We start from the raw sequence: 21,154 nt of genomic DNA on the forward strand, positions 1-21,154 counted from the left end.
GAACTGGTTTCTGAATAGAATGTATCTATTTAAGAATAGAAGTGAACAGTCCAATGGGAAGATAGCCTGGCAGCAACTGCCACACATGGAATGTAAAGAGTTAGGTGACTCAACAACTAAAATTGAGGAGGAAATACATATGATCCATGACATGTTGAAGAGTAATTATTCAAAAATGCATCATTAAACAAGAGTCAAAGTTATCCCTAATTTAGAAAACTATAGACAGCTGCAAAATGTATCTAGTTCTATTGTATAAACCACTCTGCAAATAAAATTAAAATAGTACCTTGAGAGTCACTGAAAACTTGGGCTGAATGAAGTATAAATTATAGACACAAATCTCCTCCTAGTTGCTTCTATTTAAATCAAACTTACTTGGGAATTTTAAGCCCTATTATCTGGAAGACAGAGACTTTTGACTAAATTATGATTTGACTAATTAGGAGAAATCAAGCAAATCTCATGTCCATTTAAAACTGGTTGGATGAAAGAAAAAAAATAGGCTTGCTCCTGTTGCTGAATATCTCTCCTCGCTAACCTGAGAGTATGCTAATCTGTGCCACTAGGACAGTGCTCAGGGAAGTGCTGTCCCTGTCATGGAGCAAACCGATCCTGAAGTGCTTTCCTCTGCAGAAGCTATGTGCAGATACTGCTACCTCACACCATCTCTGAGTGTACAGTTCCACACACACTGGCGATCTCAATGTAAAGAATTCTGGCCAAGCTGGAAAGGGTATCAGACACTAGGCTTAAGCAAATATTTTTATACTTGCCGTGTGATGGAAATAGCTCTTTTTAAGAAGACTTAGAATTTAATGGGTCTTTCATTTAATCTTTATGATACAACCCATTTTCTTCTATAGCTTAAGCTCCTTGACATAATCCTCTAAATTTGATCACATTCAGCACCAGCACTATATACCCTGTAGTTTTGGGGTACTCAATTTTAACTTGCTATTATCAACGTTCTGTAAGTTCAAAACTGCTGTAAATGGTGACTTTTCTTCCTGGGGGGTGGGATAATCTGGAGCAGTAATTGAAGGCATCATTATTTGTGACGGATAATAGCCATATAAATCAAATATCATTGTACTAAGAGTTTTCTCTGGTTTGGGCTATAGGGAATTCTAATTATGACAAAATATTTAATCTCTGGAGGGGTAAGATGTGTGTATGTGTCTCTGCATATATAAAATTATAGGCAGTCAAAGTCCTTGAAACATTCAACATCTGCTCAGCCAACTTTTCAAGGGCATTTAAGCTTCCTGTCATCAATATTAATTCATGTATAATATTAACATTTCAGTTTCAACATTTGCTTAACAGTTTTGAGTTGCTCATCAATTGTCCACTGAGATAGGAACAAACCACAGGCAATTGTGACCAAATACAATGATAATAGCAAAGAAAGTCGAAGAGTTTGTGGTCAGAAAGTAAACATCCAGGAAAAGGTCCATTTAAACAATTTGATGTGACTCAATGAAAGAACAGAGAAAGGAGAAATTGTAGTTGGGAGAGAAAATGAAAAGCAATGTTGCAGAAATGCATTAAAGAAAGAGATTTATATAAGGGATACAGAAATAATTTGGGGTGCATAGGAGAGTCTTGTTACTTCACATATTTGGAGATGGAATCACAAAGAGAGTAGCTTAGAGCTATGTTATCTCTCTTAGTGTAGAGGATAGAAGTAGTGTATAACACCATTTCCTTAGCAAGCAAAACTCCGCTGTACTTCATTCTAGACTAGTGTCACCTTCATCTCCCCGCCCCTGTCCCTGGCAATGGCTGAGAGGTATTCGCCCAGACTCCTGTGAGGGTGTCAGTTAATGAAGACATCTATTAATATGGGCACATTACAGCTCGCCATCTGGCTCTGCCTCTTGGCCTGCTCTCCTTCCTATAGGTCTGCACACACAGTGTGCACTGTGCCTGATCAATTATTTACCTATTTCTCTCACTAATGTAACAGACCCAGCCTCTGCTCTCTGTGGCAAGGCTACTGAGGGCTGACAGTACAGATTTCAGGCCTAACAATTTTCTCCACCCAAACCAAACATGGAGGCCATATTTTGTCCTGTTTCTGTCCTCTCTGGAGCTGCTTCTAGTACAGACTGTGACAGTCCATGTGGTGGGCACTCCACCTCACAGGATCTTGAAGAAAAGCTCAGGTTTATTTATTTTTTTTTAAAGATTTATTTATTTATTCATACAAGCACTGGGTACAGTCAGAAGCGTAGGAGGGTGAGAGAATTCACCAGAGCCAGAGCGGGGAGCAGAACAGGCAGAAGGACCGAAGTACACTGCTGAGGGGAGCAGTGGGCGCGGCAGGAGATGTCTGTCGTGCCATGTGGGACCCTCACCCAGTGGCCTGGGATCGAACAGGCGCTGCAGAGGCTGCGGGCAGCTTCGCAACCCAGCGCTCAACCACTGAGCCACTGGGGAGGCCCGAAAAGCTCAGGTTTAAACCCAAATTTTTCTCCAATTTGTGACTTTGGCAAGTTGCTTGGCTTTATTCTTCGCAGCTGCCTCACCTGCAAAATTGGGACAGTCACAGGACCTACCACCACTATTATAAGTTTGTATAAGCAGTTTATGAATGAGGGTACATAAAGAGCTTAGTCCAATACCTGTTTCATAGTAAGCACTATTAAGTTATTATTTTGGTTGCTATTTTTCCCCCTTTACCTACCAATCCACACCAATCTTCTCATTCTTTTTCACATATATTCACTTCTCTTAGAGAATTTGTAAAAATAAACTTAATCTCTTTCACACTATTCTTTCTATTCCTTTTCAGCCTTTCTTTTTTAAACAATTAATATACCGCCCCACAAATTTGGTACTACCAGTCTCCTATTTTCCTTTTCAACGTTACTTGTTTTCACTCAATCTTGTCTTATCCTCTAATATTGTGCCTTTTTTTCTCTTTTTGTCACTTCAAAAACTGATTCCAGTGAAAATTTTAAAAGTGCTAAATTGCTACTGTGAATATAATTTTTATAATATCAAGTAGAGAAAGGGCTTTTAAAAAATAAATATTTATCTTTTGTTTACATTATTAGAAACAAATTCCATTGTCAAATAAAGCTGAGACTGCCTTCAGTGGTGTCCTGAGCAGCACAGTGTCCTGTGATGAGTCAGACACCAGGCGCCACCAGGGGCCTCCACACCCTCTGCGGGCTCATCTCCCTCTCTTTTTCCTCCCCTGCTTCAATTTTGTAAGAAACATCCTTTCCTGGGCCTCCCCTGGTGGCGCAGCGGTTGAGCACTGGGCTGCGAAGCTGCCCGCAGCCTCTGCAGCGCCGGTTCGATCCCCAGCTGCCTGCGAGGGTTCCACATGGTGCACAGACCTCTCCTGCCATGCCCACTGCTCCCCTCAGCTGTGTATTTCATCAGTCTGCCTGTTCTCCACTCTGGCTCTGGTGAATTCTCTCACCCTCTCACGCTTATGACTGTACCCAATGTTTGTATAAATAAATAAATCTTAAAAAAAAAAACAAACACCCTTTCCTTAGTAAAAGGTATACTATTTGTATTCACTTCAAACTTCCTATTCACCCTATTTAAAAATATCTTGGACTAATCACATCTCAGAAAATAAATTATTTTTGATTTGACATTTCTCTGGACATTTGGTTAAATGACCAGTGATCCAAGTCAGTTCTTCTGGTAGAACCAGAAGAACAGGAAATCTGAAGTCTACCTTTTGGGATATTACTCTGGTTGGCATTTAACCATCTAGGAGTTTTGCAAATTAGATTTAAAAAAGTTTCATCAAAAAGGACTTTACAGTTCATTTATATATTCATTCAAAATTCATTCATTCAAATATATTTCAAGATATATATTTCAAGATTTCCCCTGAGCATTAAGGAGCATATATAGGGAAAAAAAAACAACAACAACAACAACAAAAAAAAAAAAAAACAAACAAGCATCTCCCTTTCCTTGGCTATTTCATTCAGCTTACATGGATAGGCTTGATTTTAAGACATCAAGTATCAGGGGCAACATTCTCAACTTGACAGGATTAGTACTTTGCAGGGAAGAGTGCAGTGATGTCAAAATGCAAATATCTACTGAGCACTATTCCTGAGGATGTGTTAGTCTATCTGTGTTTAATGAAGACTAGGGTATGAGCCTGTGTCTCAGTGAATAGCTTGCTGGTGGTGTGTGTTTTTTGCAAAATGATTAAAGGGGAGGGAGTGGATATTTTTATACCCTCTTTGATTTGTCTAAATTTTTCACCAAACTGTCTGCCAGTGATTTAATATTATCACTAATAACACAAATTAGAATAATGTAATTAAATGCCCTTGGGCATTACCTGAGTGTTTTTGTACAACTGTGATGCCCTGGGGCTCCCTGATTCTAATGGTCTCACAGCCAGCACTTCATTTGAATATATTCTGGTTGGTTCTTTTATTTCTTGCCTAAAACCGCCTCTCTGCTACAATTCTTTGGCTCTGGCTGCAATTAGATTCACACTTTACAGTGCTGTAAAAATCTTATATGATGATCCATATCCATCTACTATAAAACTTGGTATCAGCAGGGGCAAGAGAAGCCCTTCACCCACAGCATACAAGGCAACATTCAGGGCAGAGGATTTTGACTCTTCTGTGCTTGATGAGGCTCTCAGTGACATTAATGTCTCCACGCATTAGGAGAGCTGTAGCCATATTACCTTTACAGGATCACTGAAGCTGCTTTGGGTAGAGGATAAAAATGCTATTCACTTCACACACAGGGATCAAATGTTTTACAAGCCTACTCCTCCCAGACTCAGAGAGCAAGACTGGCTTCTTTAGGGATTGAGGGAAAGAGGCAGGTGCAAAGTAAATTAAGAAAAGAATTAGAGGTACAGGCCAGAAGGGGAAATTAGACTTTCACAGAAGACTTGTAAGTTGCAAGTGAGATATGGACATATTACTCTGACTAAAAAAAAAAACACAGTAAGTCAAAACACATAAGAAGGACAACCATAAAAGGTGTAGTCTTAAAAAGTCTGAAAAATACATAATCCTAAGGGCTTGTGAGGTGATATTTGAGGATACTGAAGTGCATAGTCTCTCCAACAGCATGGCAGCAGGGAGTCTCCTCTAGCTTTTTCTCCCATCCTTCTACGCCCTTCAGGGATGACTTTGCAGAGGGAAGGTGACTCCCTCCTCTCTTTATTCAACTTTCTTCGCCCTCCCTGCACAATAATCTGGAGACTGAGACTAATGCTCTGTGTGACTTTCCTTGGCCAGGAGAGCAGAGGCTGCAGAATGACTGCTTTTGGCAGAGGCCCAGAGTGGAAAATTTATTTACTGCCTTGTCGATGTCTGGTGAGATGGGCTGCTGCTCTCCGCATCATTTAAAGTGCTTGTGAGGCTAGACCAGAAACCTAAAAGGAGCTGTGCTTTGTTAGCCTCGATGGAAGCTGTGAAATTCCCAGGATGAGAAATCAAAATATAGGACCAGCCTGGAGACATGCCAGCTGGGGTAACTGCAAGGAGAAAAGATCCCCACACCACATTCCTCAGGGGGCCTGCACTTAAAGCTTGACCTAAACTAGCCTAAGACAACAGCACGTGTTTGCTAATATGATATTTTAAGGGAAAATAAATGACATTTTAATGATCACCTTCCTTTTCATTTTGGTGGATAATGCCACAAAATAATATTTATTTAACACTTTTTAAAAATACTTTCACCTTCAGCCCTAATTTTAAAGCTAATGGGAGTTTGCAATTCATCAAGAACTTATAAAATTAAGGATCATTACTTTTGCTACATTCAAATTCAAATTACCTAGGATACTCAATTAATCAATCTTTAAACAATATTAAAACAGTCAAGGCCTGTCACACTCTTGTCTCTGATGGAAGATGATTCAAATTCCAGCCAAACTGACGAACACACTGATGGGAGGTAACTTAATATATTCTACCAGTGTTATGTACTTGTTCTCTTTCATAACGAAGAACAGACATATGTCTGCGTTGAAATGTTGTTGCCATCTTATTCTCCAGTCTGGCTGTCACATGGCTAATTGTCCTAAAACAGCTGGATGAGGCAATAGCATCTTTAATGCCTCAGCTTAAACATGGTCAGGCAGAATGAGTACAAATATATGCCCTATCCCTCCAAAGCAAAATATCTCCCATGAAAAGGTGCTTTTAATAAATTTCATAGCTTTTAAAGTTTTTTCCAAATCAATGTCTGTCATTTTATGTTATTCCCGTGTAACAATTTTAGGTTTTTTTTAGAAACATTGCACAAACTGCCTTTCTAGAAAAAAAAAGACATTTTATTTTATTCAATGAATCCTAGGTGCATCTTAGATTGTTATCAGAACTAGAAAAAAGATACAAATTATAATATTATAATAATCTAGAATTTTATAATGCCCAAATTCAGCAAGTCTTTCCTTCCTCTTCCAGAAATGGTTAATAGATGTTTACGTGATAATGACTTCAAAATTTTGAGAGAAGGAAATTTGTGATTAAATGTTAATATTCATTAACTGGGTAAGAGGAATATGCTTATAACCTGAACATCCCATCTCCAATCACTCTTGGCAAAGGCTGCTTAGTGTGCAAGGCTTAATATATAAGATGCTTAGTTTCTACAGTGGGTGTAGTCAATATGGATTGGCTGTTCTCTGAGAGTTAAGCAGCTTATTCTCTAAATCAAGACTTATGAATGGACAGGCTGTTATTCTAGATTCTAAAACTGCCTTTGTTAATTATATTCATATAAATGTTCAATCCCTTTTTAGAGTCTTCCTAAATTAGCTGCTTAATATTGTCCAGCATCAGTGATTTTCATAGGTTAATTAATCCCCACATAAAAGAGCATGAGCTTTGTCCAGTCAAAATTTGTTACCTTGTCATTTGATTAACTTTCCTCCTCTGGTTCAAAGAAGCAGAAGAAGATAAGGAGTCACCAGTCTCTGAAATCAACACCCCTCACACACAGAGAAATGCTGCTACACCCCCTCAGTGGATCCACAAACTCAATATGGCTCTCTGATTGCAAAATTATGAAGGGAGGGACAGAAAAATCACCCATTTATTCTCACTTGGGTCACTCCCTTCTATTCCTAAAGAACAGTCAGTCCTTGTTGTGGCCTGCCCTATAAAAAGTGAGGTGATCTAGAAAGCACATTTTTGATTTGGCTGAAGAATTTGAGGAAAGAATGAGTAGGGCAACTGGTAAGTTTTGTGTTTAGATGATGACAGGCATCTTCTGCAGATCCCTATGGGATATCATCCTCTTATGCTATGTCCCTTTCCCCAACCATAGGGATATCATCCTCTTATGCTATGTCCCTTTCCCCAACCTTTTCTTGACACATGGAAGTGGAAGAACCTCTGTTGCCTTAAACACAGGATCTGTGAAAAGTCATCAACTCACAAAAGACATGCATTCCTTTTAGTCACCTGCAAAGTCTCCCTGTATAATTCATTCCCGGAACCATAGGATACTCATCCATTCAGTTTATTTTCTAATATTTCTTTATTCTTCTGTCGTTATTTTTTTTCCTGAAACATAGCACTTGCTTAAAAATATCTGTGGAAATAATTACAAGATCAAATATTTCTAACTAGCATTCAAGGCCGGTTATTTTGACATCTTTACTTGGTTGATTCATAGATATATTCAATTAAAATGTCCAAAAGGAAATTCTTTTTTTTTTTAAGATTTATTTATTTATTTATACAAGCACTGGTACAGTCAGAAGCACAGGAGGGTGAGAGGATTCACCAGAGCCAGAGTGGGGAGGAGAACAGGCAGACCAACGAAATACACTGCTGAGAGGAGCAGCGGGCAGCAGGAGAGGTCTGCACCATGTGGGACCCTCGCCCAGCGGCTGGGGATCAAACCAACGCTGCAGAGGCTGCGGGACAGCTTCGCAGCCCAGCTCTCAACCGCTGCGCCACAGGGGAGGCCCTCCAAAATGTAATTTTTTTTAAGATTTTTTAAAATTAATTAATTTATTTATGCAAGAACTGGGTACAGTCAGAAGCGCGGGAGGGTGAGAGAATTCACCAGAGCCAGAGCCGGGAGCAGAGCAGGCAGAAGGACCGAAGTACACTGCTGAGGGGAGCAGCAGGCGGCAGGAGAGGTCTGCGCCATGTGGGATCCTCCCCCAGTGGCCAGAGAGCAGTCGGGGATCAAACTGGCGCTGCAGAGGCTGCGGGCAGCTTCACAACCCAGCGCTCAACCGCTCTGCCACCAGGGAGGCCCCAAAATGTAATTCTTAATTCCATTTCCAAACCTACTTCCAGTCTTATTCACCTCAGCAGAAGTCGTCGTCACTGACTGATTTATTTTAGCTACAAAACTTGGAGATAGCCTTTATTCTCCATTTCTCTCCTCTGCTACATCCAACTTATCAATAATTTATTGTGGTTTTGGTTCAAAAATCTTATATTGAATGTGTCTATGTCTCTCCATCCCCAATGATCAGGAAAACCATGATCTTAGCTAGACCTCTTAGTAGCCCCTGCATGACCTCTATCTCTTCCACCTTATTCTTGCTCACCTGCACCTTTACTATTCCCACCCTATTCAGACTGATGGTAACTGTTATCTTTCTTTTTTGAAAGAGAAAGAGAAAAGTTAAAGACAAATTGTCATAATATTCACAATCTATGGATAATGTTACAAAGAAAATGAAAAAGCAACATAGCCAAGAATATTGAGATTAAAAAAAAAAATACAATGGAGAAAGTCTATTCAACAAATGATGGTTAGAAAATTGGACAGTTACATATGAAATAATGAAAATTGACTGCTCTCTCACATATATAAAATTAATTCAAAGTGGATCAAAGACTTGGATGTAAGACCTGAAACATGAAATAAAATACATAGGATAAATCATAGGCAAAACACTTCATGGCACTGGGTTCAGCGATATCTTTGGGGAATCAGCTACAATGGCAAGGGAAGCATAAGCAAAACTCAATGAATGGGATTATATAAAATTAAGATGCTACTGGACAGTGAAAGAAATTACTACTAAGACAAAAAGGCACCTCGATGAATGGTAGAAAATATTTGCACATCATACATCTGACCAGGGCTGGTATCCAAAATCTATAAAGAACTCAGACAACTCAACAATTAAAAAAAAAATCCAAAAATGGGCAGAAGAGCTAAATAGATATTTCTTCAAAGAAGACATGCAAATGGCAAACAGGCATATGAAAAGAATATTCATCATCACTTATTCACTTATTATCAGGGAAGTACAAATCAAAACCACCTCACACCTGTCATGCCAAAAACCACCTCACACCTGGTCATGCCAAAAAACAAAAAAAAAAAACAAAAAAAAACCTAGAAACTATAGGTTCTGGTGAGGATCTAGAGAAAAAGGGGTCTTCATACACTCTTGGTAGGAATTCAGACTGGCCCAGTCTCTGTGGAAAACAGTATGGAAGCTCCTCCATAAAAATGGTTCAAAAATGGATCTACCATATGATCTAGTAATCCTACTTGTAGGTATTTATTCAAAGAAAATGGAAAAAATAAGTTCAAAAAGATATATACCCCATGTTCATTTCAGCACTATTCCCAATAGTAAAGCTATGGAAATAAACCAAGTGCCCAAAGAAGGAGGAATTAATAAAGACCATGTGATGTCACACACACATACACACACACACACACTCAATGAGATACTAAACCATAAATAAAAGAAATCTTGCCATTTGCAAAAAACATCGATGGAATTGGAGGATACTAAACTGAGCATAATAGGTAGAGAAGGAAACAGGCCAAACCTATATGATTTCATTATTTGTGGAATATAAAGAAAACAACACACAAACAAACCCTTAGACTCTGACTACAGAAAGGTGGTTACCAGAAGGGAAGCATGAGTAGGGAATAGGTAGAAGGGATTCTCCATTCAGGTGTGGTCACCATAGTTTTCCCACCAGCAAAGTGCCCACAGTCTTCCACCACACTGTCCACCCCACCTATGTTATATTCTTTCCCTCACCCTCATCTTCTCCTCCTGAGTGTCTCAGATCTACTGTTCCCAAGGGTTAGTCTGAGAGTTTGTCTTTGTCTGATCCTCTGTTTGGTTTCTCTAGATTGCACATGTAAGTGAAACCATTCAGTATTTGTCTTTCTCCTTTTGGATCATTTTCCTCAGAATAATCATTTTAGTTCCATCCATGTGGCCACAAATGGCATGAGTTCATTTTTCTAATGACTGATTAGTATTCCATTGTGTGTATGTACCACATCTTCTTGATTCACTCATCTGTTCTGGTACATTTAGGTTGTTTCCATGTCTTGACTATTATAAAAAGTGCTGTTGGCCTCCCTGGTAGTGCAGGGGTTAAAGACAGTGCTACTGAGATATCTCCAGCCACTACAGCACAAGTTTGATCCCCCGCAGGCCAGGGAGAAACCCACATGGCACAGCAGATCTCTCCTATCTTGCCTGCTGCTCCCCTCAGCAGTGTATTTCAGTCAGTCTGCCTGTTCAGTTCCCCACTCTGTCTGGTGAATCCTCTCACCCTCCTGTACCTCTGGCTTACACCCCAGTTCTTGTATGCATAAATAAAAAGCTCTTTAAAAAATATATATATATAAAGTGCTGGCTTTCATAAATACAGGAGTGCAGGTTTCCTTTAGAATTAGTGTTTTTGTGCTCTTTGGGTAGATGCCTTGGAGTGGAATTACTGGGTCATATCGTAAATCCATTTTTAATCTCTTGAGGTATTGCCACACTTCCTTCCACAGGGGCTGACAAGTCTACATTCCCATCAACAGTGCAATGGGGTTCATTTTTTTCCATATCCTCATCAGCATTTTTTGTTTGTGTTTTTTTTTTTTTCAAACAGTCTTTCTTAAACAAAGTCCCTTATTATTGTCTTACACTCAATGCACTGTCAATATTGGTCATTGTAAAAGGATAACTATTCCTCATTCCTGCCTTCTAATTTTATCTTTCTGGTCTATTTTTATTCTTTGTTTTAGATACTATAAATGTTGTCTTTTCACAAAAAAAATAGTAAAGAAACCATGAGTTACGTGTGTTTGTGTTTGTGTGTGTGTGTATTCTGTTAGACTAAAATCAACTTGAATTTAAATTCAGCCTTTTTGTACTCTGAATTACTTACTCCTTTTGCTTTCACCCTAAGGGATAAGATTCTAAATTTGTTTATTTTCACTGACCAAAAATTTAGAGAAAGCTGTCAAATAGAATAACTAAAATGTCAGTTACAATAGAATACAAGTATTGGTTTAAAATTTGTCTTACTCTTCATATTGCAGGTAGTTTAAAAATAAATATCTCATTTAAGATTTGGAAGGTATACATGCATGCACATAATATATCTATGTGTGGGTATAGGTTTTGTTATGGTATTTTAAGATTGGCAATTACCATTCAAATGGTTTAACAGGCCATACTTGTCAAAATACCCATTAGCTCAAAATACCCATTCCTTTGGAATTATAAAATCCTTTGCTATAATTCATGAGGTTCTCATGTATCTCACATTATCCATCTATATTGTAAAAAGGCAGGTATAATTAAACTCTTCCATCTATTGATCCTCTTTTAAATGCATTTGGAGTTAGATGGCACAGACAGATAATGACAGACAAAGATAGAGATAGAGATTTTTCCCCATTTTCCATTAAACTGGGGATGTGACCTTCCTTACAACAATATTTATTTTTTTAATCCCATTTCAAATGACTGTTCCCAAGGAGTTATTTATAATGACTATTTTCATAGACATAGCAAACTCAAATTCTACCTCTTTTCTTTTATGATTGCTTTTGGCTCAGTGATCTAGTGATGTAACAGCAGCTCTCAATTCCACAGATGTATTTCAAAATTCCACAGATGTATTTCAAAGACTGACTTGCATGAAATTAAAAATATAAGTACTTCATACTGTTTTAATATATGAGAGGGTCCTGTTTATTACTAACTCTGTCATGGTTGAGATGGTGAAAAAACACTACAACACTCTACAAGTCAGGGTTATGTTACATCTTATCAACGTACTCCTACCAATAAGGACACTTGGGTGAATACCTGTCACATTTTGTATATTTTGTTATTTAAACCTAGAGTAATTTCAAAATAAATTTGCAAATTAGTTTTCTAAAGTGTCAAGAGTTTACCAAATCTATTGATATGGACTCATGAGATAAAACATCAAAATAACAAAAGTAGAAGATATATTATTAAAAGTCTATTCTTGGAAATAAAAATCTGCTGATAATATGAAATAAAACTCACAGTACAGATTACATAAAAATATACATGCATTCACCCATGTAAAGACAGAATACAGGGCCTCCCCGGTGGCGCAGCGGTTGAGCGCTGGGTTGCGAAGCTGCCCGCGGCCTCTGCGGCGCCGGTTCGATCCCCGGCTGCTCCCCGGCCACCGGAGGAGGGTCCCACATGGCGCGCAGACCTCTCCTGCCACCCGCTGCTCCCCTCAGCAGTGTACTTCAGTCCTTCTGCCTGCTCTGCTCCCCGCTCTGGCTCTGGTGAATTCTCTCACCCTCCCTCCCGCACTTCTGACTGTACCCAGTGCATGTATAAACAAAACAAACAAACAAACCAGCAAACAAATAAATAAAGCATGCCTCTATTAAAAAAAAAATTAAAAAAAAGAGAATACAGAGACACTGATATAATATAAATATTGACTTAATTATATGTTTGTATGCACATGTATATATCTATACATGATTAAAAGGCTGAATCAAAATATAGAAAAAATATTATTATATTTGGATTATATTATTGAGATTGCTAGTTTCTAAATATCTTTGTGCTTTTGTATAAATTTCTGGATTGAACATTGAATAAATAAATATTTCTTAAAAAGGCAAACTACTACCATGACTAAATTTTGATTCATCATGACCAGAGATTAAGATAAGATACATCAGCTGTGGACCTGGACCGAAACCATGCTCTATCATTATGTCTTTAAATTTCTCATTCTTTCATTTTCCTCACTGAGATGATATTAATACATTACAGTTTGGAAGCAGTTCATCACTCACCAAGAACTTCATGAATTTATCCTTTACAGTGATTTTTCATCACTGAGTTACCAGAAGAGGCATTTCATCCCCATTTCTCAGATGAGTACTTGCCTAAGATCACCAAATCAGGATTCTAACCTCATTTTATAATCCAATACATGCATCTTTTAAGCTAAGAGAGCCTGATGTAAAGTCCTTACTTCTCGTCACTTGCTCCAATGTTAGCTGAAAGCATTCCTTTAAGTTAGTAAGCACATGTATCAAATATCTATTACCTGAGACACTGAGAGGAAACAGAAAGGCATATTCTTTCAATGTACTTAAATTTCCTTAGTATGCATTCTTATATATATTCTAGAGAACAAGATATTAAAATAATATATAATTTTGAGGGTATATCTCTGGCTTTTGACCAAATGATTACTGTAAAGGGGAGCACAGTACAGCAGGATCTCTCCAAGGTAACAGTGGAGTGATTTCTCATACATGTTTCGAATGAATCCTTGTCTCACCACAGTTCTTGCAGTAACCACAATAATGCAGATTTCTACTTAAATATGTTCAAGTGATTGACATTATGGGTTTTGTCCAAGGGCTGTATTTGATGAGAAATCACTGAAGGCTATCAGAAAATAGATTAAAACACTTAGCTAACTAATTTATAAATACAATCTTAAGAAGTGCTCAATCTTACTCACAGAGAAAGTAGACACAAGAGGCATCCTTCTAGCCCATTTTTCTCTATGCAAAAACCCAACACTGGTGTTTGTTTATTATACTATACCCTATGACCTGAGGATGATGAGATATATTTATATTACCCTATGGAGGAATATCCTTTGTGGTGAAGACTTTTCTATTCATTGCATCTGCTTTGCAAATAAGCACAGGCCCCAGAATAGGACACTTTCCAGTGATTACAACTGCAGGCTAAACCAAAAGCAAGTGTCCTTGGAGAAATCTCTTGTACCAGAATCCAGTCAATCTATGCCCTTCCTGGAAAATTCATCATTGTGGATTTTCTTTGCTATAGGATAGGCACAGGGACTCACATTTTTTTCTCATTAAGTTAAGCACAGCCCTGAAATAATAAGCTAATATGGAAGTTTGCTCTTCTTTCCATCAGGGAGACATAGGCACAACATTAGAAAAGAAGGAAGACAAACTAATTCATAAGTCTCTTTTTCTAACCTCTCTAGCATTTCTGGTACTTCTCTTTTATTATCTATTACTTGCATTTATTCTGCCTTTGATTTCTTATTCTTTATTTTCCTGAGGGTCTGGGCCTGTGTAAACCCTATTGTTTTCACTTCTAGTGCCCTTTCCAGGGTTATAAAATTTAGCAAGTATATAGGACACCTGGTTAAATTTGAATTTCAGCTAAATCATTTCTTTTAGTATATTTAAAGTAATGTATGGGATACACGTGCATCAAAAATTGTCCAAGGTTTAATTAAAATTAAAATAAATATGTCATCCTCTATTTTATCTGACAATAACATCACTGCCCCCTCTCTTTATTTTAAGACTGCAGAGTGCAATTTCTTTTGCAAAGCTGAAGAGCTACAGTCGTAATCATCACATATTTTCTTTGATCAGCCTGGATCTGCTATGTTAGGCAGAGTAACCTGCTGTCTGAGACCCTATCAGTGTGAGAAAGATGGCATGTGGGTGGCAAAATCATTCCACAATGATAAGCAGGATAACATGTTATCCCACTGGTTATACAAGTGCCTAAGGTTTTTCAGCTAGAACCTCCAACACACATTCAAAATGTCTCCAAAGGGAACAGTAGGAGGTTCATGCAGTGGTAACCAAACTGTTCCTTTATTTCACTTGAATTACATTTACACAAATTTCACCCCCATTGAGACATAACATGTTTCGTTTGGATTAATTTAAATTTTAGAATTGATGGGGTTTATCTTTGCCCACTTCAAAATTCCTCTAAACCCTGGTTGAGCATTATGATCACCTGGGAATTGTAGAATGATACAGTGCTAGACCACATCATAAAGTTTTACTTAAATTAGCCTGAGTTGGTCCCAATCATTAGTATTCAGAAAAGCTCTCTAGGTTTTTCTAATGTACAAGAAGAGTGGCAAGTCACTGCTTTTCAAACCATTCCTCAATAATCAGCATCTTCTTTAAAGATGTCTATCTCTCTCTCTAAAATATCATAATTAATACTGTTATTAATTAGCTGTGGCAATAGTAACATTTTAACACAGGTTTCAGGAGCCTCTACCCATAAAGAATGAGGTGAGCATATATATATATATATATATATATAAATATATATATATATATACACTTACCTTGTCTGAGAAAATTACTTAATTACTTAAAAAGCAGAGTTAAAGTAGAATTCATTATTTAGTTTAAGAGTAAGTTACTATAGGCGATATCTGGCCATATTTTTCACTTCTATCAAAACACATTTGTGTTATTTGTGATATTTTTCAGCCCCCTATAAATTATAAAAGAAGAATTTACTGGAAGGTAAGAAAAGGGGAGAAAAGAAACAAGGGGTGGGGAACAGGAAGAAAGGAAGCTTAGGGAGGGGGAAATGATAAGGAAGAGTGGGACAAGGAAGGGGAAAAGGAAACAGAAGAGTGAAGAAATAGAGTAAGTGACTATGAGAAAGAATACTAGAAAGAACTAGAAAGAACTAGAAAGAATTAATTGAGAATTTAAAAGAATACTAAAAAGAATATGAAAAAGTATTTTAAAAAGCAACTTTTTTTCCATTTACTCAAAGGTGACTTTCTATAGCCTGCTTCTCAATCCAAATGACTGAAAGAAAAGCCAATTCAATCCTCAATGTGTCTCTGCCCCAATGAGCACAATTGATCTATTTTTTTTAGCCCTTCCTTCTTTTTTTCCCATAAAAGAGGCTGGCATTTTTAGTGTCACTCAAGTGACTTCCATTTGTTCTTCAGTGTCATTTCTGGCTCACCAGAATGTCCAGTCACTGGACATGCACTGGCCTTATCAAATGCATGGCTTAAAACTGGAACAATATACCACATTATTCAAGATTTACCCAATCCACTTGTATGTGCCTTGCAGAAACTTCAGCCATTTCAAAGGCAGGAAGAAAAAAAAAGAACAATTTATACCAGATCATAAAAAGATATAATGGCTATTGAAAATAATGTGTTAGAAAAAGAAACATTTAAATGATCACATTAACAAAGCACAATTAGAGCTCAGTTGGTCTCTGCTCTCCCCTAGAGGTTCATAAACCACGGAGGAGGCTCTGAATTAAGAACCAGATGTGACAAGATCATCTTAATTATGTGTTGCTTAACTTGACCAGAAAATGTCCTGTATCAGATGTCATTTTATCTTTTATTATGCTTCTCTAAATAATGACTTTCAAAAGTAGAAAGAGAAAGCATTACATGGTCTTTAGTTTGGATACCCCAAAAAACAAGGGTGCCCTGCATAAAGAATAAATACTCTTTATAAAGAATAAAACAATGTATACATAAATACAAACACATTAGCCAGTATGTAGACAAATTATAGACATTTGTAGACACATATGAAAGAAAACTGAGTCAATTTTTCAGATACACAGACTAGAAATCACTGTCAGCAGAAAGTAAGAGGTATCACTTAAGTTAAAAATAACTGGAAGCTAATTAAAAAAAAATTCATTTTTATTTATACAAGAACTGGGGCGCAGGCCACATGCAGGGGAAGATGAGAGAATTCACCAGAGACAGATTGGGGAGCAGAGCAGACAGACTGACCGAAATACACTGCTGAGGGGAGCAGCAGGAGAGACAGGAGAGATCTGCCACGCCATGCAGGTTTCTCCCCGGCCAGCGGGGAATCAAACCCGTGCCGCAGAGGCTGCCGACAGCCTTACAGTGCTGCGCCCAAACCACTGCCCCACCGGGGTAGCCCTGGAAGCTAATTTTTAACAGTAGTTCACCATGTGTAAATATCTATTACAAAATTATACTATTTTAAATAAGTGTGTATTCAGTCATTTTTAACAAATTCTTTCATTATTAGTATAAAGTTTTAGGTTAGTATCTGCATGTGCCTGTTAGCACACTAATAGGCATGCAGACACACATATGCATGCACTTACACACATACACACATTCACAGGCTTCTAATTTAAGAGGAAGTCATTGTACAGTCAAGATTCGGTGTCCTGAATAGGCAATAAGAAAGAAGCAACACCCCTCATAGAATTCTACTTTAAAGAGTCTTATTTCTGCTTGTGAATGCTATGTGTTACATTGTGATGTTACTCGATTCTAAAACACTTTCTACCTGGGGTCAGGTTGTACTAGGATAGACCAGAATTTCTTGATAAAATTAAAACCAAGCAAACTTTGACATTTTTGAAGAATTTTTTCAAATGTCACAAAACTTCTCAGAAAATATAAGTCTCTGCCTATTTCAGAGGAAATTAGTTTGTCTTGAGTTTCATAGAAAGCCAAGTAAAAGTTAGAGACATGAAGTGGACTCTTCCACTGAACTTTGTGGACACTCAAACTGGAAATTAAAGAGAAGTATAGATGATACAAAATTCTAATAATTGTAAAAACAAAACAAAATTTACAAAATCTTTGTGCGTAGATATTCTGGTGACTTTCTTCTTTATACTTTATACTATAAGACATAGGCTTATGTTATTTGGGTGTTTTATTTCATAATATGAAACTGCACAATTTCATAAAACTCCAGATTAACTGTCACCTATTATGGATGTAGGCACTATGTAAAACAGTACAGAAGTTTTGAAAAATATTAAAAATAGATCTACCATATGATTAAGCAGTCCCACTCCTACATATCTACATCAAGAATTCAAAACACCAATCCAAAGGGATATATACATTGCTGTGTCCATTGTAGGTCTACTAACAGTAGCCAAGCTATAGAAGCAACCTCAGGTCCAAATCACAGAAGTGTGGGTCAAGATGGTATATACACATCATGGAATACCACCTACCTATAAAAAAATAAGATGGTATCTTATCATTTGGGACAACATGAATGAAACTATAGAGGATCAAACTAAGCAAAATAAGTAGAAGGAGAAAGACAAATACTGAATGATTTTACTCATATATGGGGTACAGAGGAGCAAAGCAATCAAACAAACAGAAAAAACAGACAAAACAAATCCTAGAAATCTGACTGTAGAATTGAGGTTACAAGAAGCAGGGTGGGGATACAAAACAGGGTTTGGAGGGGATCCAGTAGACTATGGTGGAGGATCATGGATGCCTTTGGGGCGGATATAGTGTGATAACATACATTTATAGAGGTGTGAACTTATACCTCTGTGTTTCTCAATTAAAACAATACAATTAAGGGGAGCAGCGGGCAAGGCAGAAGAGGTCTGCCGTGCCATGTGGTTTCCTTCCTGGCCAGCCAGGAATTGAACCCATGCTGCAGAGGCTGTGACCGCTTCACAGCGCAGAACTCAACCTACTTTGGTCTGTCTGCCTGTTCTGTTCCCCGCTCTATCTCTGGTGAATCCTCTCACCCTCCCATACCCCTGACTGTACCCCAGTTCTTGTATAAATAAATAAATCTTTAAAAAATGCAATTAAAATTAGAATAATTGAGAAATAAATTAATTGCTAATAATTTCAAATATGAGTGGCTTACTATACATACATTGGATATATTCCTTCTGTGATGGGTAAGACAATATTATCTATAGAGAATCTGGAAGCAGAACACAGTAACCTAAAATAGTTCCCAATGTAGATGTATAGGTAGGGATGGTGTACTTGCATTCTACAGGGATGGTCTACGTTACTCTTCTCAGGGATGGAAATATTGAAAACTGATTTTTTAGATGAGACTCTTTCTACTAACAATGTCTACAGTGCAATGGTAGAAAAAAGTAATTGATGAACTTAATCTATTTCTCTATTAAACAGTAATTGACAGAAAGAAATCTGCAGTGATGGCAACTAATCATCAATAAGACCATGGAAAACTAAAATAGCAACACTACCACAATCCCAGTACTTCCTCAGGAGAAATGAATTATTTTACTCCAGTCTGACTTTATCATCATTTATATCATTAAAACATTTTTATAGTCCTGCAATCCCTTCATATACACATAAGCCTGTAAGTTACATCAGCATGGACTTTGCATAGGGAAATAAGCAGAGGAAGACAAGCTTTGGCAGAGCTTACACTGTAGTCTAAGTGTCTTAGTGCAGGTGGATGCACAGTAATTAATACATTCAGAGGGAAGTCATTTAAGTTCTACGGACTAAAGTCATGTTAACTCTTGAAAAGGGGCAAAAAGCTATTCCAAATCATTCTTGAAGATTATCAGTCTAATGTGTTTTTCACTGAAGTAAAAAAAAAAAGCCAATAAAATTGTTATTTGTTTCACACTGTTGTCAATGCATTGTGAATTTTTTATACCTCTTGGATTATGAAAATTTTGATTACCACACTTCAGAACAAAGGAAATGAAAAGATAGGGGACAAGATAACATAAATGATCAAAAATATGGAAGGCAGTGGGGCTGCAGACCATCCACCAGTCATCATCTTCTGCAGAGGTCTTTTACCAACGAGAACAGACCTAAGTAAGTGAGGGAAGAAGACTGTTGGGACAAATCAAGTCATAAATAAATCTTTAAAAAAAGTAACTATGAAATTTAAAATCAAATAAAATGCTGTGAGAAGCCAAATTGTGACTTGAGCTTAAACGTTCTGACTTCTCATACAACAAATTTTCTAATACTTCACATCAGCTCTTTTTGTCTCAAAGGTATATTCAAAAGATGAAAATAAAAGCAGGTATAGAAATGTCTCAAACATGTGTTTCATACAAAACAAATCTAATATATGTTGCTTAAAGTAACAATCAGAATTTTTTAGACAAAAAATAACTGCATGGGCCATGAACAATGCCTATATGTTACATTGAATCAGACTGTCAGACTCAGTGTATCACAAATACAACAAACTTAATTTTTTTTCACTATCATTTTCTTTCCAATCATTTCCCATCCTCCCCTTCTCAGTATTCTCTCACGGAAAAATCACATTTAGATATTGATAGTCTTAAATATTTCAGTGAGTTGGCTTTCAATCAATGAAAAAATTTATGATGCTACTTATGCATAGTGAGAAACACTCAATCATTCTATTAAATATCAAGAAATTTTCTATCTTCAATTTATTTTCTTTATTGATTTTTAAAAATAGTTGTAAATGAGTATAACTATCTGAAATTTTAGAGTTTATAGTAGTGTTTTTTCAGATTAAAATATTTACAGGTAACCCAAGATCTCATAATTCCACAAAGCCTCTTTACTCCACAAATATAAGTTAATAGGAGCTAAATAAAGATGACTTTGTGCACTATATAAGAATGTAATTTGAAACAAACCACGGTGCAAGGAGAGTGGAGATATATCCTAGTGTTCAGTATGCAACTGGATTAAACTGTAATATCTCACATGGTATACCATGCTAGAATTAAGGGAGATTTGTGAATCTCTTCCTCTTTAGTTTTCTTTTAACTTCTTTGGCATTTACTTAGCTTCTGTATCAACACCTTCCCTGTTATCTTTCTTCCCCTCTCTGAAGAGATTCCCTCATCTAGACTGCAAGTCTCCTTTCTTTCTCACCATCAACTCTGCACTATATTTAGTTTTGGACTGTAGGCTACAGATGACTAAATCCTCCTCACAGTTCTAACACTTCTCCCCCTGCTTTCCCATCAGATTATGCATAAATGGAACACGACAGATATTTACCACTTTACACTCTTCCTCATCTCCTGCTTGTATTATGAGGAAAAATATTTCATGGGATAGAATAAGTTTTCAGTGCATGGCCTTGATTTTCCTTTCCTGCTCAAGTATTGAACAATTTAAATTTGTGATATCAAAACCAGTATGAAATTCCTCTTTTAATCTGCTATCATAGGTGTTCTCAACCTCATACCTCTCATTCTACAGCAAATATAATGCCCATTATAGAATTTTACTTTTAATGCACTTATTACACATTACCTTATATTGTTACATGCATATGTCGTGTATGTTAGCTTTGTAAATCTCTTAAGGTTGAAATTACAGTTTATACTACTGTACACAGATAA

Source organism: Talpa europaea (genome assembly GCF_964194135.1).
Source record: "Talpa europaea genome assembly, chromosome: 4".
NCBI classification, from domain to species: Eukaryota; Metazoa; Chordata; class Mammalia; order Eulipotyphla; family Talpidae; genus Talpa; species Talpa europaea.